We start from the raw sequence: 20,148 nt of genomic DNA on the forward strand, positions 1-20,148 counted from the left end.
CCTGTCTCTATAGTTCAAACCTTCCAGCCCTGGCAACAAATTTTGTAAATCTTTTGTGAACCCTTTCAAGCTTAACAACATCTTTCCTATGGAAGGGCGACCAGATTTTATTTTATACTTATTTTGTATCAAGGCTGTCAGATGTTTTACAGTCACAAAAAGACTTAATATAGAAGCAATTAGAGACATCGGCTGACATCAGAGTATAGAAATGGACAAAGATCCAGGAAAATACCAAGGCTTCAGATGAATTGGTCATTCGAAGAGACCAAAAGAAGGCAGCCCTGTCTTTTCAGAAGTCTGTGAGCACAAGGCAAGAGTGAGGAAATATTGTAGCAATTTTGAAGTGTTTATGTTATTAAAACAATTCCACAGATGGCAAGATTACCCACAAGACCATAAGACATAGGCGTAGAAATAGGCCATTCAGCCTTTTGAGTCTGCTCCACTATTCAATGAGATCATGACTGATCTGATAATCTTCTACTCCATTTTCCTGCCTTTTCCCCCATAATCCTTGAAAAGGAGCTGAGTGTTTCCAGTGCAGGAAGACAGGACACTTCAAGCAGTTTTCATATCAAAAATCCAACATAAGACAGAAATCAAGAGACTGCTTCCAAGCAACACTGGCAATTCTCAAAATCAAAAGAAAGGGCAAGAAGTAAAAGCAGATTTCTTTGGGGAATTCATAAAAGAGAAATAGATATCCTGGTCAGTCACTCAGGCCATACAGGGCTTCAAAGCAGAGTTGGACCTCAACATGATGTGAGCATTCAATCTTACAAACCATTTCCAATGGCTCAAAATGGTAGACATCCAGCCATCAAGAATTAAACTCTGAGGTCCAGGGGCATAGTTCTTTAAGTAAAAGGTCAGATCACTACCACACTTAGACATCAATGAAATTCTCAATGCCTTAAAGAATTAAAGACCATCTTTACTGAACAGAATAAAGATCCAAGAAGGCAGCGAAGTAGGACTCCTCAGCCAGAGCTCATCCTCTCCTTCTGGGTCTTTTTTTTTCTCTTTACTTTTCTCATTTGTGTTTTTTTCCTTCTTTCCTCTCAGCGATGTTCTGAACTTGCGGCCTCTGTGTGGATGTGACTTCTTGACCCAGTGCAGACCTGGTGTAGTGATCTCTTGGCTCTGTGTGATGGCCTCTTGGTCCAGCAGGCCTGTCTCCTGGCCCAGCATGGTGGTCACCCGGAGGTCTGAAGTGTGGTCTCTCCGCAGTTCATTGTGGCCTCAGCATGGACTTCCTGCCTCAAGATAATTCCAGAGTGGTCTCCTGGCCTCGAGAACTGGCACAGTTTGGAATCAAGACCTGGCATGGACTGGAGGCTAGATGCCAGTGTGGAATTGGTTGGAAGGACTGTTATTCTGAACTTTTTATTTCTTTATTTTTCTAATTTTTTTTCCCTAAGAATTTGTACTTAAAAATCTATGCCTAGTTGCCTTTGTACCTGAGATGGCACTGTAAGTGACAATGTGTAAACTTTTACTGTACTCATTTGTGACAGTAAATCTAATTTTAATTCTAAGGAAACCTCTGTGTTCAACTTGGACTTCAGGCAAGAGTAGACAAAGTCTTACATCAAGTCAATGAACAGAATACTACAGCTCTTCCAGTGATTTGGTAAGTTCAAGAAAGAATATTACATTACAATGCTCTAAGATGTTAAGCCAATCTGTCTGTACATTCCTAGAAGGGTACCACTTCCATTGCTGGTGAAGGTTAAGGAAGAGTCTGATAGAACGCTGTAGTGAGGAGTCATGTCATCGGTCACATAGACAGTTGGGTGGTGGTCAGAGCTAGTAACACATCCCAAGCTAATGGTAAATCCCAGCTATGGGTAGTACTGGCCCAATTAGAGAAAGCTGTCCAGACAGCAGCCCAGCCAATGCCTTTAATAGTGTGCTCTTCACTAAACAAGAGGCTTACAGCAATTATTGGCAATTACCCAGATTTTACAAAGCTTAACATGCCTTTTGGAAAATCCTGCTTTAATCACCCTCCACTTATGATATCACCAGACTCCATGATAGCTCAGGTCATAATGTCACATGTCCTCAAAGGGAAGAAGGAAGGAATTTGTAATATTGGTGTCATACACAGCCATACAGAACGGGAGCATGAAGTTCTAACAGCTTTAGAATGAAATATGAAAATTGCTTCAGTGCTGCATTGGAGCATCAGCTTCATTTACATTCTGACAGAGGATTGAACCTCATAAACTTCTCACTTTGGGGTAAGAATGACTGTCTTGGTCTGAACAATTGACCTTAGAGGAATTCATGCATCTATAATTGTAATAATGCTGGTGTTACTGTATTAATTCTGATATAATTGTGCAAATTAGAATTTTATGAGTAATAAACTAGAATGGCAGGGAGATCGGAACCTGACCAAGGACATGGAGGATGGTGAAACAAGGATTCAAACAAAAGGCATAAAGTTAAGAAGCAAAAGTGAAGTTAGAACTAACATGGGAAAAAAGTAAATATACAGAGTTCTGGTCTGTAATCCAATATTTTATCTCTCCTTCCCTTTTTAAATAGTGGATGGGGATCACCAATGCATCCAATATTTCCAGAGCCACTTCCTTTAGTACTCTGGGCTGTAGATTTTCAGGCCCTGGGGATTTGTCAGTCTTTAACCTCATTAATTAACCCAACACTATTTGCTTCAACTCCACCCACTCACTGAACTCCTTGCCCTATTTCCTTCCTCATGATTGCATTGATTTTACTCCTCTGCTAATAATGCTACTCCACTTCCTTTCCCTTTGTATCTGCCCTACAACTAAGCTGACTAACAAGGACTGAGATGAGGAAAAAAATCTTCATTCAAAGCATCATGAATCTATGGAATTCTGTACTGCAGAAAGCTGTGGATCCCAAATCACTGAATATATTCAAGAAAGATACAGCTGTGTTTTAGATTCAAAGACGTCAAGGAGAAAATAAGAATATGGCATTGAGATAAGGGATCAGCTGTGATCATGGCAGAGCAAGCTAGCAGTCCCAAGTGGCCCACTCCTGCTCCTAATCACTTTTTTCTGTGTTTCTGGCAAGGTTAAAAAGGCAAGTTTAAAGGCTTTGTGCCTTAATGCATTGAACATTTACAATAAGGTAGATGAATTAGCAGCATAAATAGATGGACACAGTTACGATGTACTCACAATTGTGGAGACATAGCCAGAAAGTGACCAAGAACATCTAGGGGTATTCACTAATTAGGACAGACAGCCAAGGTGGGAAATGAAATGTGGTGGCATTGTTAATAAAGGAGTAAAATCAATGCAGCAGTGAGGAAGGATATTGGGCCAAGGGTTTAGTGAGAGGGTGGAGTTGAAGGAAATTTGAATTAGTAAGAAAATATTATTAGGGAAAGTAATGGGTTTAAAGAATGACAAATCCCCAGGGCCTGATAATCTACATCCGAAGTACTAAAGGAAGTGGACTCGGAATAATTGATGCATTGTTGATCACTTTCCACTAGTTAAAAAGAGAGAAAACTACAAATTATAGACTGCTTACACTGACATCAGTGGTGGAGAAAATGCTAGAGTCTATTATAAAATACATGATAACAGAACACTTCGGAAACATTAATGGTATTGGGCAAAGCCAGCATGGTTTATGAAAAGTGAATCATGCTTAACAAATCGACAAGCGTTTTTTGAAAATGTAACTAGTAGAATTAATAATTGAGAACCAGCAGATGTGGTGCATTTGGAATTTCAGAAGGCTCTTGATAAGGTCTCACAGAAGAGGTTAGCAGACAAAATTAAACTGTATGGGATGGGGTAATATATAGGAATGGTTGACAGACAGGAACCAGTTGTGTAATCCTACTAGACCATAGGGCTGCTCTCTCATTAGTGTCACCACCCCTCAGGCAAGGGAAGAAGTTCAGAAAGAGGGTCAGGACTGAATCCACACTATTGGCGTCACTCAGTATTGCAAAGTAGCTGTGCAGCCAACTGAGCTAACTGATCCCCTCTGCTGGCAGTGATTAATGGGTTACCACAAGGATCAGTATCTGGGCCCAGCTACCCACTTAATATACATATAAATGATCTGTATGAGGTAACCAAATGCAACATTTCCAAATTTGCTGATAACATGAAACTGGGTGGAATAGTGAGTTGTGAGAAGGATGCAAGGAGGCTTCAAGGTGATTTAAACAAATCAACTGACTAGGTAAACACATGGTAGATACAATACAATATGGTTAAATGTAAACTTCTACTCTTTGATGTGAAAGACAGAAAGGCAGAGTAGTATTTAAATATATTGATATATTGGGAGATGCAGATGCACAAAGGGATCTGGATGGCCTTGCACTCCAGTCAATGAAAGTAGACAGGCAGATGCAGCAAGCAATTGGGAAGGCAAATGGTATGTCGGCCTTCAGTGTAAGAGTTCAAAAGATGTCTTATTGCAGTTATACAGGGCCATGGTCAGACCACACCTGGAGTATCGTGTACGGTTTTGGTGTCCTCACCAAAGAGAGGATATTCTTGCAATAGAAGGAGTGGATTGGAGGTTCACCAGTTAGATAGCAGGGCTGGCAGGACTGTCATATGAGAAGGGAAGATTCAATTGAGACTGTATTTACTCAAGTTTAGAAGAATAAGAGGGGCTCTAATTGAAACATATAAAATTCCATCAGGACTGGATAGACTTGATGTAAAGAGAATATTTTCCCTGGCTGGGAAGTCAAGTAACAGGGGTTAGAGTCTCATGATGCAGGACAGACCATTTAGGACTTTTTAAATTCACTCATTGGACATGGTACTTGGACATTGCTGGCTGTGCCAGGCTGATTGCTCTTGAGAAGTGGTGGTGAACTGCCTTCTTGAGCTGCTGCAGTCCATGCGCTGTAGGTAGACCCACAATGCCATTAGGGAAGGAATTCCAGGATTTTGACCAGTGACAGTGAAAAAACAACAATATATTTCCAAGTCAGGATGGTGAGTGGCTTGGAGGGGAACTTGCAAGGGATGATGTTTCTATGTACCTGCTGCCCTTGTCCTTCAAGGTGGAAGTGGTAGTGTGTTTCAAAGGTGCTGACTAAGGGGTTTTGGAGAAATGAGGAAACATTTCTTCATTCAAATTGTAGTGAACCAATAGAATTCTCTTCCAAAGAACTAATTAACTGGTGCAAAAACAGAAGTTGCTCGAAATGCTCAGTAGGTCTGGCAGCACCTGTGAAGAGAAGTCAGAGTTACTCTTGTTCAACTGTTCTTCTCTCTTTTTGAGCTCTATCCCCACCTACCATTTACTCCTTACACACTCTCCCCACCCTATCTTCTGCATATAAACTGACATTTTCCTAGCTACCATCAGTTCTGAGGAAGGGTCACTGGACCCGAAATGTTAACTCTGATTTCTCTTCACAGATGCTGCCAGACCTGTTGAGCTTTTCCAGCAACTTGTGTTTTTACAGCATCCGCTGTTCTTTTGGTTTTTAATTAACTGGTGCATTCGTCATGGATATGCATTTACCAATCAGAGACCATTTTCCAAGTGATTGGCAATCTCATGCTGTCTAAATGTTGTTCCCCATTAAGTTGGTAAATTGAGATTTGTCCTCGAGAGGGCAAGATGAAAACTTTGACAAAATGTGTCTACTTGCAGCAATACGTAAATTCGTATATAATTGCACTGATGGAGATATTACAGTTTAATGTTCTAATAATGGTGCTAATACAGATATAATTGTACATATGAAGATTTATTGTTCTAATGCAGATGTAATTGTTTTAATGTAATTATAGTTATATTAATATAGTTATTGTTGGTCTGATTCAAATAGAAACATAGAAATATAGGTACAGGAGTAGGCCCTTCAGCCCTTCAATCCTGTTGCACTATTTAATATGGTCCTGGCTATCATCAAACTCAAAAGCTTATTCCTATTATTCCCCTGTATCCTTTAATCTGTTTCACTGTAAGTGCCACATCCAACTCGTTTTTGAAAACATTCAATGTTTTGGCCTCAACTGCTTTCTGTGGCAGAGAATTCCACAGGCTCCCCACTCTCTGGTGAAGACATTTCTCCTCAGCTCAGTCCTAAATGGCCTACCCCGTATCCTTAGACTGGTTCTGGACTCACCTGTTATCAGGAGCCTGCTCCACTACCTGTCTAATCCTGTTAGAATTTCCCACTCAGGCATGAGATTTGATATTCAACCTCCATTTTAGATTCACAATGATTTTAGGAAAGCAATTTCAATGTTATTTGCACATTTGGCCTTGTAATTGAGCTCCAAAAAATTGGAAGTAAGCATTGCTTCAGTGTTAAAGTTTCCAGGTCAAGCTGAGAATTCAACAGTTCAATCTGATGTTGCCTCTGTCCTGTGGTAACTGCTGTAACAGTAGGTATGCACACATCTGCTGTAGCTCTTTCTTTTCTGCAATAGTGTAAAATAATCAGAGTGAATCACTGGTCGAGTTTACATCAGAATAAATCTGCATCACGCTCTCTGATTTCCAAGCTTGGAAAAGTGTTAGGAATTTGGAATTGTCCAATGTGTTCTCTGGATCAATGAGCATAGGCATATCTCAGCTCTTCCATTGGATCTCTTTTACATAAGCTTCAGGTTTGACTAGGTCCCCTTAATAAATAAATATATCGACACTGGCTCAAAATTTGAGGAGGACACTCCAGGGACGCTGATATTTCTAAATAACTCCAGTGGCAAATTCAGTACAAACTTCTTTACCCAAAGTGTGGCTGGAGTGTGAATACAGTCCCATAAGGAGCAGGCTTGCAAAAGGAACAGAAGCACTTATTGACAGGAGGAGATGATGACGAGCGAGAAAAGGCTGTGATTGAGTGTTAATACAGCATAAGCCAGTTAAGTAAACATCCCCCTTCTGTGCTGCAGATTTCATGTTGTTCTGCACAAAACAAATTTCTGAAGAAGGGTCCCGATCCGAAATGTCAGCTTTCCTGCTCTTCTGATGCTGCCTGGCCTGGGGTGTTCCTCCAGCTCCACACCTTGATATCTCAGACTCCAGCATCGGCAGTTCCTACTATCTCTTTGCTCTTCTTTATCCTTTTGATAGCTTACAGATATAAGGGCATAGTTCAGATGTAGTAAAGATAAATAAAGCTTTTAGATTAAACAAAATAGGGATAGAAATAAAAATTCAAAGTAACAACAATTAATTGACATGTTTTAACAAAAAGATCCATCATTAATTAATTAATTTATTATTCATTATGGATTGCTATTGAGCCTACAGTCATCGTGACTGATTTGTCATCCTTTTCAAAGTATGGGGAGCACATTAGTCTGTTTTAAAACTATTAGCACATCATTTAAAATAACTGTCTCTCTTACATGTCTCCTCAGTTGTCTTTGTCTTGGTTTTTGAATGAGTGAATGATACATGATTCATGTCACACATATCTAGGGAGAAACTGTGTTCTGTCACCACAATCCGGTACCATTTTGAGGTACAATAGAATGAAAAGAAAGTACTTTAATAGAGTTTATCTTAATTGGCCAGGGTCCCAAACATGGCTCCAGGACATATGCAGGGTCCCCGCAAGGTCCCCACTCTGGGCCTACCACAGCCAGGAGTCCCCACTCCACCATTCGTGCAGCTGATGCCTTGCTGCCAATTCCAGGAATCCACACTTCGGGCCTATGAAGCCAGGAGTCCCTGTTCCAGTTACCGCCACACTGCTCCGGCCTCCCTGTGATGTCTGTAAGATGAAGACAAGAAGAAAAAGAAAAAAGATGAAAAAGAGAGAGAGATAAAAAGAATGCGGCCTGCCTGGAATGGGTAGGCCTAACTGTGCTGGTGCTGCCATCTTGAACAGCAGGGCCCACTCTCTCCTCTATGCTGCAGGGGCCACTCTCTCCTCCGTGCTGCAGGGCCCACCACTCTTTTTCACACTGCAGGGCCCACTCTCTCCCCTCCTCTCTGAGCTTGCTGTCTCATCCATGCTGCAGGGTCAGTTCTCAGCCCTCTGCACTGCCGGGTCTGCTCTCTATCCTCCAAGCTGCAGGGTGTGCTCTCTCTTGTTGCTGTTGCTGCCACACATGCTCTGTAGGCCGGGCCCGCTCTCACCCTTTCTCATACAAGAAAGAAAAAAAGTGCAAGAAAAGAAAGCACATCTGCTCAAAAATAATTCAATAATTTTTAATTTGATCTTAAATGTTCTACTTTGTATTTTCCTTATGATATTAATAACTGTAAAACTAATAAATTGGACAACACTTTCCACTTCATGTATTCTTGGTGATAATTGAAATGAATAAACTTCCCATGGCACTTTTCAACTTTAACTTTGAATCACGTGACTTGAGTTTGTTCACATCTCTCGAAGCTTTACAATTATGAAATGGTTATATCGATGTGATTACCAATATCTGATACATTTACTCAATGACATTTGAAGTATTTGTGTTGATCAATGTTCAGATTCCTCTATAATATCTGCTTGAGGCAAATCCTAACATTCTTTGAGACTTCATAGCATTTTCTTTATGTTGTAAGCGAGTTTAATTTGGACGTGTTCAAGTTTTGGTAACAGTGTTTACTCAGTTCAGGTTCTTCTCTGTCAATTCTAAAGTTGTGAATGACAAAACAGTTCACATTTCCTTGCAGCTTCTCGATGTAGTCTTTATATGGCAGATGCCATTTTTATCTGTTTTTATGAACCAGGCACTTGATTTCTCCAATATTTTCCTTGCCAACTGCCACAGAGAGAAAAAAAACTACCCACCCAAATTGCTGATGTTAACATCATCCCAGTTTCAATGCTGACAAAGCGGAGGCCAAACCTTCAGCTACCTAAGCTTTAAGCTCAGGAGTTCTGTCCCAAAATTTCTCTGGTCCTTTACATCTCTTTCTTCCTTTTAGACACTCCTTTAGAGATTTTCTACAGGTTTGGACCAGTTGTCCTAACATCTCCTTATTTGAGAGCATCAAATTTTGCTTCATCATGGCACTTAGGAACATTTTATTTCATTAAAAAAGCTATGTAAATATGATTTATTGTTGTTATCCCTTGCACAAAAGCCTGGATTGCTATATCTTGTCCCTATGTAATTCGACTGACTACATGGACCCCAGTCTATTAGTTTTCAGATCCTTATCCTCATCTCCAAATTTTTCATGGCCTAATCTCAACCTGGCTGCACCACTGTGAACTCCTCTGGATTCCCATCCCTGCACAGAGTGTCTGCTGGGATGGCAGTTGTTTCCTGTCCCTCCTCATTAGTGACCTCTTCAAGAGAGGTGCAGACACTTCCTGGAACTTCTCCCATTCACAATTTCCCAAACTTTTTTCAAAAAGAAATCTCGTCCAAAGAAACCTTTTTGCTTTTTACTTCCCACCCGTCCCCCACCAAGCGTGATCTTTTCTACTTTTGCCCCCTGCTCAGAGCTCACTGTCTGTGAAACACTCTGAGGGCTCTCTCTACATTTAGGCAGCATCACAGAAATGGATGTTGCCAGCATCTGACCTGCTGTAGATGCTTGTGTCATTATCTCCAGATTGTTTTAATAACTTGCTTGCGGATATGGAGTTATGAAGTCAGTTTAAAATCTTTTCTGTATTATTGACATAAGTGACATGAGCAAATGAGTTTTGACATATTTGTAATCATAGAAAGGAAATAAAGATGAAACATGAGTGTTGTTAAGACATTACTGATCCACAGTCAGTATAATGAGATTTGGACTTCCTTATTTAATTATAGTGGAGTTAGCAAGTCCCATATGTCTTTATATTTTGTATATTGTGTTATGCATTTGTTAAGATGATTACTTTGCCTTGCTAGCCTTCCGTTAATCTTTTGACATGAACTAATTCTATCCATATGCAACATTTGATCTTTGGCATTTCAGAGCAGTTTGTTTTTCCCATCTATCCTCAGATTAAAGGGAACTGTCATCTGGTGAAGGTTTCAGGAATAAAGGCAGCTCCTGGAGCGGCATGTATCGTGTGAAGTCATCATGCTCCACATTGCTTCAGAACAAGATAGAGTTTGACCATCTGATACACTCCCAGCTGCCTCAGCATGCCTACACCAAATGTGGAATGAAAGCTGAAAGTGAAAAGTAGTTGAAGATGAAGGAAAAATTCGCACCTTGAATGATCCAGTGCCACAGAAATCCTGTTAAAATATAGTCACTGTTGTAATGTAAGAAATGACATAAATGTGCAATCTTTAAAGGAATTCTCCATTTAAGTGATTCAAAAATTAATTATTAGCAGAAAAATCTTGAGAATTCTGATATGTTATACTTAGTTCATAACCTCACTTCCTACCAGTGACAAGTTAACTCCTTATCTTATCACTTTAAGCTCTTATATTTTACTCAGTCAAACTGTTGTTATATTTCAACTGTTTGTTATTTTTGACCCAATGTCATAACCTTGATTATTCATCTCCAGTTGCAATACTTGCTGGTTAAAATTAATACAATGGTTTGGGTACTTATACTGATGTATATCAATTCTGTTGTCTAATACCTTTACAGATGTACAATGGACTGGGGTGTTATATGTATTTGACTTCAATCACTGTCTACAGTCCAACGTGATTATTCTTTTCATTGTATTCCTTTGAGTTGCTTAATTAGAAACTCTTTCTCATTTAAACGGGTCAATCTTTCTAAACTGGCAACTGTTTCAGAATTTTCCCCAAAAATGCGTGGAGCAGTCCAAAGGAATGCTGTGTGAAGAATGAAATAACTAATTGCTGCTAATAAAGCAACGATCATTCAGGAAGTAGTTTGTAATCTGAGTATAGTTTACTTTACAATCTGAGGTTGATGCTCGCTTTTAGTTCAGAGCACATAGGAAAGGTCATTCTGTCCCTGGAGCCCTCTCCACTCTTCATTGAGATAATGGCTCATCTGTATGTTAACTCCCTCAGACAATCTTTGTTCCACCGGACTTTGATTCCAGCTTCTGGCAATCTCAGTTTTGTATTTTGTAATTAATTTACCTTAACAGCTTCATGAAGATTTAGAGTTCCAAGTTTCCACCACTGTTTGTGTGAAGAGCTACTCTTTGACATCATTTCTGAAAACCTAACTCTAGTTTTTTTGATGATGTAGGCATCTCTGACAAGGCTGGTATTTTTTGTGGTGAGTCTGGAGTCACATGTAGGTCAGACAAGGTAAACATGGTAGATTTTCTTCCCTAAGTGGCATTAGTAAACGAGATGGAATTTTTTCTACAACAATTGACTATGGTTACAAATCCACCATGAGATTAGTTTTTTATTTCAAAATTTTATTGAATTCAAATTTCTCCATGTACCATGGTGGGATTTGAACCTATTTGCATGAGTTCTTAATTATTGGACAAATGATATAGCCATCGCATCAGCCTGTCCGGATTCATCTCTCTGAAGGAGGACAGTCCATACCCTGATATCACTTACATTGATGGCTATGTTAAATACTTGCTTAAGTTCAGAGTTACAAGAACAAGCTCACTTATTAAAATGGTCTTCACCTTTTCAAAATCTGATAATCATCTCTCAATCCATACTGCCTTTTCTTTTGCAGGACTAGGCCTATCAGTATCACAGGTCCTGTGCTGAAGTTTGTGACAAACATTCAGTGGAAACCACACATTACCAAGAACCTCATGATTTCAAAGAACAAAGAACACTACAGCACAGGAACAGGCCCTTTGGCCCACTAAGACTGCTCCAACATATGACACCTTTCTAAATTAAAAACATTTTGTCTCTATGCAGTTCATATCCCTCTATTCCTTGTCTATTCATGCATCTGTAAAGATGCCTCTTAAACATTCTGTTTCTACTTCAATCACGTCTGTCTGTTTCTAACACCTTCTCTGGCAATGTTTTCCAGGCACTTACCACCTTCTGTGTATAAAACCCGCCTCTTATATCTCCTTTACACTTACCCCCTTTTACCTTAAACCTATGTCCTCTAGTAATTCACATATCTACCCTGGGAAAAATGCTCTGACTATCCATTCTATCCATGACTGCCATAGTTTTGTAAACTTCTATAAGGTCACCCCTCATCCTTCAATGTTCAAGTGAAAACAAATCAAATTTATCCAATCTCTCCTTATAGCTAACACCCTTCAAACCATGAAACATTTTGGTAAACCATTTCTGTAACCTCTCCAAAGTCTCCACATCCTTGTGGTAATGCAATGATCAGAACTGTACACAATATTTCCAATGTGACCTAACTCAGGTTCTATATAGCTGCAACAAAAACAGAAGTTGCTGGAAAAGCTCAGCAGGTCTGGCAGCATCTGTGAAGAAAAAATCAGAGTTAATGTTTCAGGTCCAGTCACCCTTCCTCAGAACTGATGGTAGCTGGGAAAATGTCGGTTTTTATGCAGAAAATAGGGAGGGGATTGGGGTAGGGAGTAAACAATAGGATAGAGCCCAAAGAGAGAGAAGAGCAGTTGAGTAGACAAAGGAGTTGATAATGATCTGGCTAGGAGAATGAACAGCTGTTAATGGAGACTGTTAGTTACGAGCAACAGCTAGTGTGTAATGGCAGGCTCCATGATAACAAGGCCTGGTGTGTGGGGTAGGGGGCTAGGACATGGGAGAGTTTAGGCCCTAAAATTATCGAACTCGATATTGAGTCTGGAGGGCTGCAGGGTCCCGAAGCTTGTGTTGAGCTTTACTGGAACACTGCAGCAAGCCAGAGACAGACATGTTGGCCAGGGAGCAGGGTGGTGTGTTAGAGTGGCAGGCACTGCGAGCTCAGAGTCTTTTTTGCGAGCAGAATGTAGATGTTCTGTGAAGCAGTCACCCAGTCTATGCTTTGTTTCCCCAATGTAGAGGAGATTGTGAGCAGTGAATGCAGTAGAGTAGATTCTGGGAAGTACAGGTGAGGTGTTGCTTCACTGAGAAGGTATAGAACATAGAACGTAGAACAGTACAGCACAGCACAGGCCCTTCAGCCCACGATGTTGTGCCGAACTTTTACCTTAAACCTAAGGTCTATCTAACCTCCACCCCTACCTTATACTATCACCCAAATGCCTATCTAATAGCTGCTTAAATGCCCCTAATAAGGCCAACTCCACTACCCTCTCCAGCAATGCATTCCATGCCCCTATCACTCTCTGAGTAAAGAACCTACCTCTGACGTCTCTCCTGTATCTATCTCCACTCACCTTAAAACTATGCCCCCTCATAATAGCTACCTCCACCCTAGGAAAAAGTCTCTGGCTGTCCACTCTATCTATACCTCTGATCATTTTGTACACCTCTATCAAGTCACCTCTCATCCTTCGTCGTTCTAAAGAGAAAAGCCCTAGCTCTCTCAACCTTTCCTCATAAGACCTTCCCTCCATTCCAGGCAACATCCTGGTAAATCTCCTCTGTACCTTTTCCAACACCTCCACATCTTTCCTGTAATGAGGCGACCAGAACTGGACACAATACTCCAGATGTGGCCGAACCAGGCTTTTGTATAGCTGGAGCATAACTTCACGGCTCTTGAACTCAATCCGTCTATTAATGAAAGCTAACACACCATACGCCTTCTTAACAACTCCATGGACCTGGGTGGCAGCTCTCAGGGAACTATGAACATGAACCCCAAGATCCCTCTGCTCCTCCACACTGCCAAGAATCTTTCCATTAACTCTGTATTCTGCTTTCAAGTTTGTCCTTCCAAAATGAATCACCTCACACTTTTCAGGGTTAAACTCCATCTGCCACTTCTCAGCCCAGCTCTGCATCCTATCAATGTCCCTTTGTAACCTAAAACAGCCGTCCGCACTGTCCACAACGTGACCCACCTTCGTATCGTCCGCGAACTTGCTAATCCACCCTTCCACTCCTTCATCCAAATAGAAGAGGACCCAGGACAGATCCTTGTAACTGAGCACCATATTGAATATTTTCCGTCCACTACCACTCTTTGTCTTCTAAGGTCAGCCAATTCTGAATCCAATCTGCCACATTTCCCCCTATCCCATGCCTCCTTACCTTTTGCATGAGCCTACCATGGGGAACCTTATCAAATGCCTTACTTAAATCCATGTGTTTGGTTACCTCTTCAAAGAATTCAATAAGGTTTGTGAGGCATGATCTACCCCTCATAAATCCATGCTGATTATCACAAATCAAACTTTGCCTTTCCAAGTGATCGTAAATCCTATCTCTTAGAGCCCTTTCCAATAATTTGCCCACCACTGATGTAAGACTAACTGGCCTGTAATTTCCAGGATTATCCCTATTTCCTTTCTTGAACAAGGGAATGACGTTTGCCTCTCTCCAATCTTCCAGCACTATTCCCGTGGACAGTGAGGACAAAAAGATCATCGCCAAAGGCCCTACCATCTCTTCCCTCGCTTCCCATAGAATCCTTGGATAAATCCCATCAGGTATGTTTGGGCCCTTTGATATTGGGGAGGGAGGAGGTAAATGGACAGATGTTGCACCTTCTCTGGTTACAGGGGAAGGTGCCGTAGGGCTGTGGAGAGGTGTTGGAGTGAAGGAAGTGTGGACCAGGGTGTCCCGGAGGGAACAGTCCCTGCAGAAGGCAGACAAGGGAGGGGCGGGGAATATGTGTCTGGTGGTGGCATCTTGCTGGAGGTGGCGGAAATGGCATCTGTTGATCTTCTGGATGTGGATGCTGGTGGGATGGTAGGTGAGGACAAGGGGAACATTTTTGCTTTTCTGATGAAGGGTCTAGGCCTGAAACGTCAGCCTCTCTGCTCCTATGATGCTGCTTGGCCTGCTGTGTTCATCCAGCCCTGCACCTTGTTGTCTCGGATTCTCCAGCATCTGCAGTTCCTACTATCTCTGAACATTTTTGCTGTTGCGGGAGGTAAGAGAAGGGGTGAGGGCGGGAGTGTGGGAGATGGGTTGGACCCTTTGAGAGCTCTGTTGACAACAGTGCTACAGAATCCTCAGTTGAGGAAGAAGGTGGGCATTTTGGAGGCTCCTTGTTGAAGTCGGCCTCATCTGAACATATGCGACAGAGACAGAGGAACTGAGAGAAAGAGATAGAGGCCTTACAGGACATCTATACAGCTGCAACATGAATTGTCAATTTTTATACTCTATGCCCCAACCAATGAAGGCAAGAACATCATATGCCTCCTTGAATACCCTATCCACTTGTGTTGCCACTTTCAGGGAACTGTAGACCTGTACGCCTAGATCCCTCTGTATGTTGTATTTCTAAGGGTTCTGCCACTTATTGTATCCTTCCCTCCTGTATGAGACCATCCAAAATGCGTCATCTCACATTTATCATGATTAAACTCTATGTGCCATTTCTCTGCCCAAGTCTGCAGCCTATCTATATTTTGCTGTACCCCCTGGCAATCCTCCTCACTCTCCACAGCTCCCCCAACCTTTGTATCATCCACAAACTTACTAATCTCTCCTCCAGATTATTTATGAATATATTACTATTTTTCCTGCTTTGACCCTATTCACTGCTGGTTTTCTACATTTCGATACTCTGTCCCTCTTGTTCCATTGTGAGTGTCATTAGCAAATAGCTGTCCTGCAGTATTGCCATAGCTGCTTGCCTTGTAAGTCTACATAATCCATCTCCTGATCCTTCCTTCCTCTGAAGAGTTTAAAGCCTCCTTATTGCCCTAGTTATTAGGGCTCACCAGGACCCTGAGTCACATAATTCCCTACCATGTGGAAGCAGGCCTCTGAGTCTATTGAGTGCCGCACTGACCCTCCAAAGAGCATCCCATCCAGCCCACCCCTTTACCCTATCCCTTTAACCCTGCATTCCCCATGGCTAATCCACCTAACCTGCACATTCCTGGACACCATGGGGCAACTTAGCATGACCAATCCACCTAACCTGCACATCTTTGGACTATGGGAGGAAACCAGAGCATCCAGAGGAAACCCAATCAGACACAGAGAGAAACTCCATATGGACATTCATCCAAGGCTCAAATCGAACCTTTGTCTCTGGTGCTGTGAGTCAGCAATGCTAACCACTGAGCCACCATGCAGCCCTAACTGTTTCAGCACAGTTCAAATGAAGCTCATTCCAACACAACAGTTCCCTTCTACCCCCACACAGGGGCCAATTCCTCATAAAACCCATTTCACCCACATCAATCTTTGAACCACACATTTAACTTTTTGATTTTACTAGTTTTCTGTAAATTTTACTAGTTAACTGTGCTAGTTTTCCCATTACCGTGGAGGTTCAGCTTTTTAATTTAGTTCCTAATTGTTCAGACTCTTTCAGCAGAGCCTCTTTTCCAGTCCTACCAAAATCATTGGCGCCATCATGGACAATGATAACAAGATCCCTTCCCTCATTATCTAGGCATTGCTGGCCAGGCCAATATTTATTGCCCACACCTAAATTGTCTGGAGGATAGTTGACAGTCAACCACATTTCTGTGGGTCTGGAGCCACATGTAGGCCAGATGAAGTAAGAATGGTATTTTTCTTCCATAAAAGATTTAGTGAGGGGTTGTTCTGACAATCAACATGATTTCATGGTCATCATTAGACTTTTAATTCCACATTTTTATGGAACTCAAATTCCACCAACTGCCAGGATGGGATTTGAACCTGGCTCCCTAGAACATCACTTGAGTCTCTGAATTAATAGTCTTGTGGACACCAGGCAATCGGCTCACCTATGCTCCTACCTTTCCTACCCCTCCCACTAACAATGCTACAGTCTTATTTCCTTCTGAGGAAGGAAGTGTTCTGAGGAAGGGACAGCCGAAATGTTAGTTCTGATTTTTTTCTTCACAGATGCTGCCAGACCTGCTGAGCTTTTCCAGCAACTTCTGTTTTTGTTCCTGATTTACAGCATCTGCAGTTCTTTTGGTTTCTATTTCCTTCGCTGCTTGAGTGTTTCTCTGTACCAAGGTTCTGTGGTCAGTTCACTTATCTCCCTTGCAATCCCCACTCTCATCCATGTAATTTGAAACAATCTCAGAACAGTTGGACAATTGCAGGGGCTGAGGTTCTCCAACATCACCGCTGAGTGCTCTCACCTGCCTCACCCGCAGTTGGAGCATCCTGTCCTGGTTACAGACCAAATTACTTGATCTGAAGGCTGTGGCTGCTTTCTAGAGTACAGCTGCTCCAGTAACTTTCCCTGCTTCCCTGTTGTCGCAGAATGTCAACAGGTCCCGACTCCAGCTCCTCAACACGTATCCAAAATTCCTCGAGCTGTAAACTCCTGGTACAGAAGTGTTTACTCAGCAATGTATTGACATCCAGCAGCTCCCACACGCTGCAACAGCAACACAGTAGCCATCCTGCCATCATTATTGTATATTATTTCATTTATTAATTATTCTTGCTTCAGATATGATAATTGATCTACATCTTTTATCTTCTCACTCCCACTTTTCACTCTGGAGACATCTTGCAGCAAAGCTTATTTAAAGCACCCTTATCCATCTCTATACCAAATTCCCACTTTGAACTAAATTCCCAAAAAATACAGTCAGCTGCTGTTTCACTCTGGTGAAGGTTCCTTCATACTGACTGTGCTTCTTACTCAGTTTGGAACTGAATAGCTTAATATTAGCCCAAACACTGAAGAACATGTCAATATAACAGTTGCATACACCACAAGGTGTAATAACATCTGTTAAAACATTCAGTACACATTTTAAAAATACATTCAGAGGATGAGGGCATCATTGGCTGGGCCAGCATTTATCATCCATCCCTCATTACCCAGAGGGCAGTTAAGAATCATTGCTATGGGTCTAGAATCATATGTAGGCCAGAGCAGGTGAGGATGGTAATTTCCTTCCCTAAAGGATATTATTGAACCAAATGGGTTTTCCTGACAATCATCTCATGGTCATCATTAGACTCTTAATTCCATTTTTATTGACTTCAAATTTCACAATCTGCCATGGCAGGACTTGAACCCAGGTCTCTAGAACATTGCCTGAGCCTCTAGATTAACAGTCCATCTATAAAGCCACTGAGCCACTATGCCCCCACATTACACATTGCAGCTTTTTTTTTTGGGACCTAACATAAGTACAGCAGCGTCATGTAAAAATACACTGCTGGAGGCAAAGCCCACACCACAGTGAGAAAGCAAGGTGTAGAGCTGGATGAACACAGCAGGCCAAGCAGCATCAGAGGAGCAGGAAAGCTGACATTTCGGGCAGTTCAGACTACTTCCTAAAGTCACTCATTACTCTTTTGATTGTATTGGAGACTCCCTCCCCAACACTTCCCTGATCTGTACATCTCAGCTTGAGAGCCACTGTTTATTTGAACATGTCTGATCATAAATTCAGAGCCATTCATTAACAGTGATTAATTCACTCCAACATATTACTTCTCAGCAGTTGAAGGTAAAAATCCACTCCAATTTCTCACAAACATTCATTATTTGGAGAAAGAGAAATTGCAAGTGTACTGACAAAACAAAACCATGCTATCCATGTTAAAGATCCCTATATCTTACATTGGAAGTGACCCTGTGTTCAATTACAGCTTGAGTGGCTGGAGTGTCTCTGTTGATTGTGGTTTACATTAATCTGAAACCCACAGAGTTCCTATTGAAATATGAGTTCAGGGTCCTTCCTAGCTACTAAGGTCTCGTCTGGTAATTTTGTACCAATTAAGAAAATAACAAGGTCGCACCATTTCAGTCTATTTCTTTGAGATTATTTCTCTTCTCCCCACAAGGGCTCTGAATTTTATCTGGAGTACATGTTTTCATAGGCACCAGTGCAGGCTTGAGTTTTACACAGCTATGCGATCATCGGCAGGTAATCTGCATCTGAGTAAAGAAATTCATCCTTATCTCAGTCCTAAATTGCTACTTCTTATTCTGAGATGGTGTCCCTTGATTCTACACACTGAGAAATGTCCTTCCCTGTGAGAATTTGGTATGCTTCAACATTGAAATGGAGAGTAAGTGGATGGGCTGGAGCTCTTTGTTGCTTGACATCTGCATGAATTAGATTTTGGCTGTCCCTCCTGTGCAATTCCTAGTGGGCAGCAGAGCAGGCTGTCTACCAAGATACTTAAAGAATTAATCCTGTGTGTGTGTGTTAGCTGCAAGACTGGGAATGGGTGAAAAAAGGATAGCACATTTCAAGACCTCTGTCAGGTTAATCTGACTCAGTTTGATTAGGAGTAGAGCATTCAGCTCATCAACTCTGCTGCGGCATTTAATACGATCAATGGCCGATCAAGCACTTTTACCCATCCCATCCCCGTAGCCCTTTGGTCAGTGGTGATCAGGAATCAGTTTGATAGGTTATTATTTTACAGGTCTTTATTAGGTCTGGCCTACATGTGACTCCAGGCCCACAGCAATTTAGTTGATTCTTAACCGTCCTCTAGCAATGGCCTAGCAAGCCACATCAGGGAAATTAGGGACACAACAAATGTTTGCCCTTGCCAGCAACAGCCACGTTCCATAAAAGAAGAAATTTCGCTTAAGATATTCTCCAGGTTTTGGTTGCCCTTTGAATAATGCATAACTGTAGCAGACTATACAAATCTATCAGGTTCACATCTATCAGGGGCAGCACTGTGTCTGCGGATTGACAGTGCAGCTGGCATCTAAGTGAGTCTGAAGAAAGCCAGAGCCAAAAATATTGATAGTCTGGCAAGCTCACTTGTCTCTCAACAAACAGTTTCGTTCAGCAGCAGGTGTCTGTGTAGCAGAAGGTGCAATTCTTGACCCCTGCTCCTTCGAACTTTCCGATGCTGTTAATAACCTGGAATGATAACCACAGGCTGACTAAAGGCAAGTGCGATAATGGGCCTCATTTAAAGGAGATTGATCCACTGCAGATCCCAGCTGGGATCAGAAACCTATGGAAGGATTGCAGAGTGTATGGGTGGTGGAGGTGTGTCCATGAGAGAGAACCATGGGGAAGGCACATGATTGGGAGGGAGCAAGAGGACAACATGACAGGTTTAGATGATCAAAAGAGGGTCGGCAATGAGGAAGATGGTCTGTGTTTGAGAGGACGTGTGTGAATTGGAGGGAGAAAGTAATCAAAAGGGCCAAATGTTGAGTTTGAGATAGGGATGGAAGCAGGGGGTGATCTGGAGGGTGACTATCTACAAATAAAATATGGATTTGCTACATTATTCACCAATCCTATTAGCTCCAGACTTGGTTATTAACCTACATAATTTCAACCATCTCAAATCT

The sequence above is a fragment of the Rhincodon typus genome, chromosome 21 (assembly GCF_021869965.1).
Source record: "Rhincodon typus isolate 14 chromosome 21, sRhiTyp1.1, whole genome shotgun sequence".
Classification (NCBI taxonomy): Eukaryota; Metazoa; Chordata; class Chondrichthyes; order Orectolobiformes; family Rhincodontidae; genus Rhincodon; species Rhincodon typus.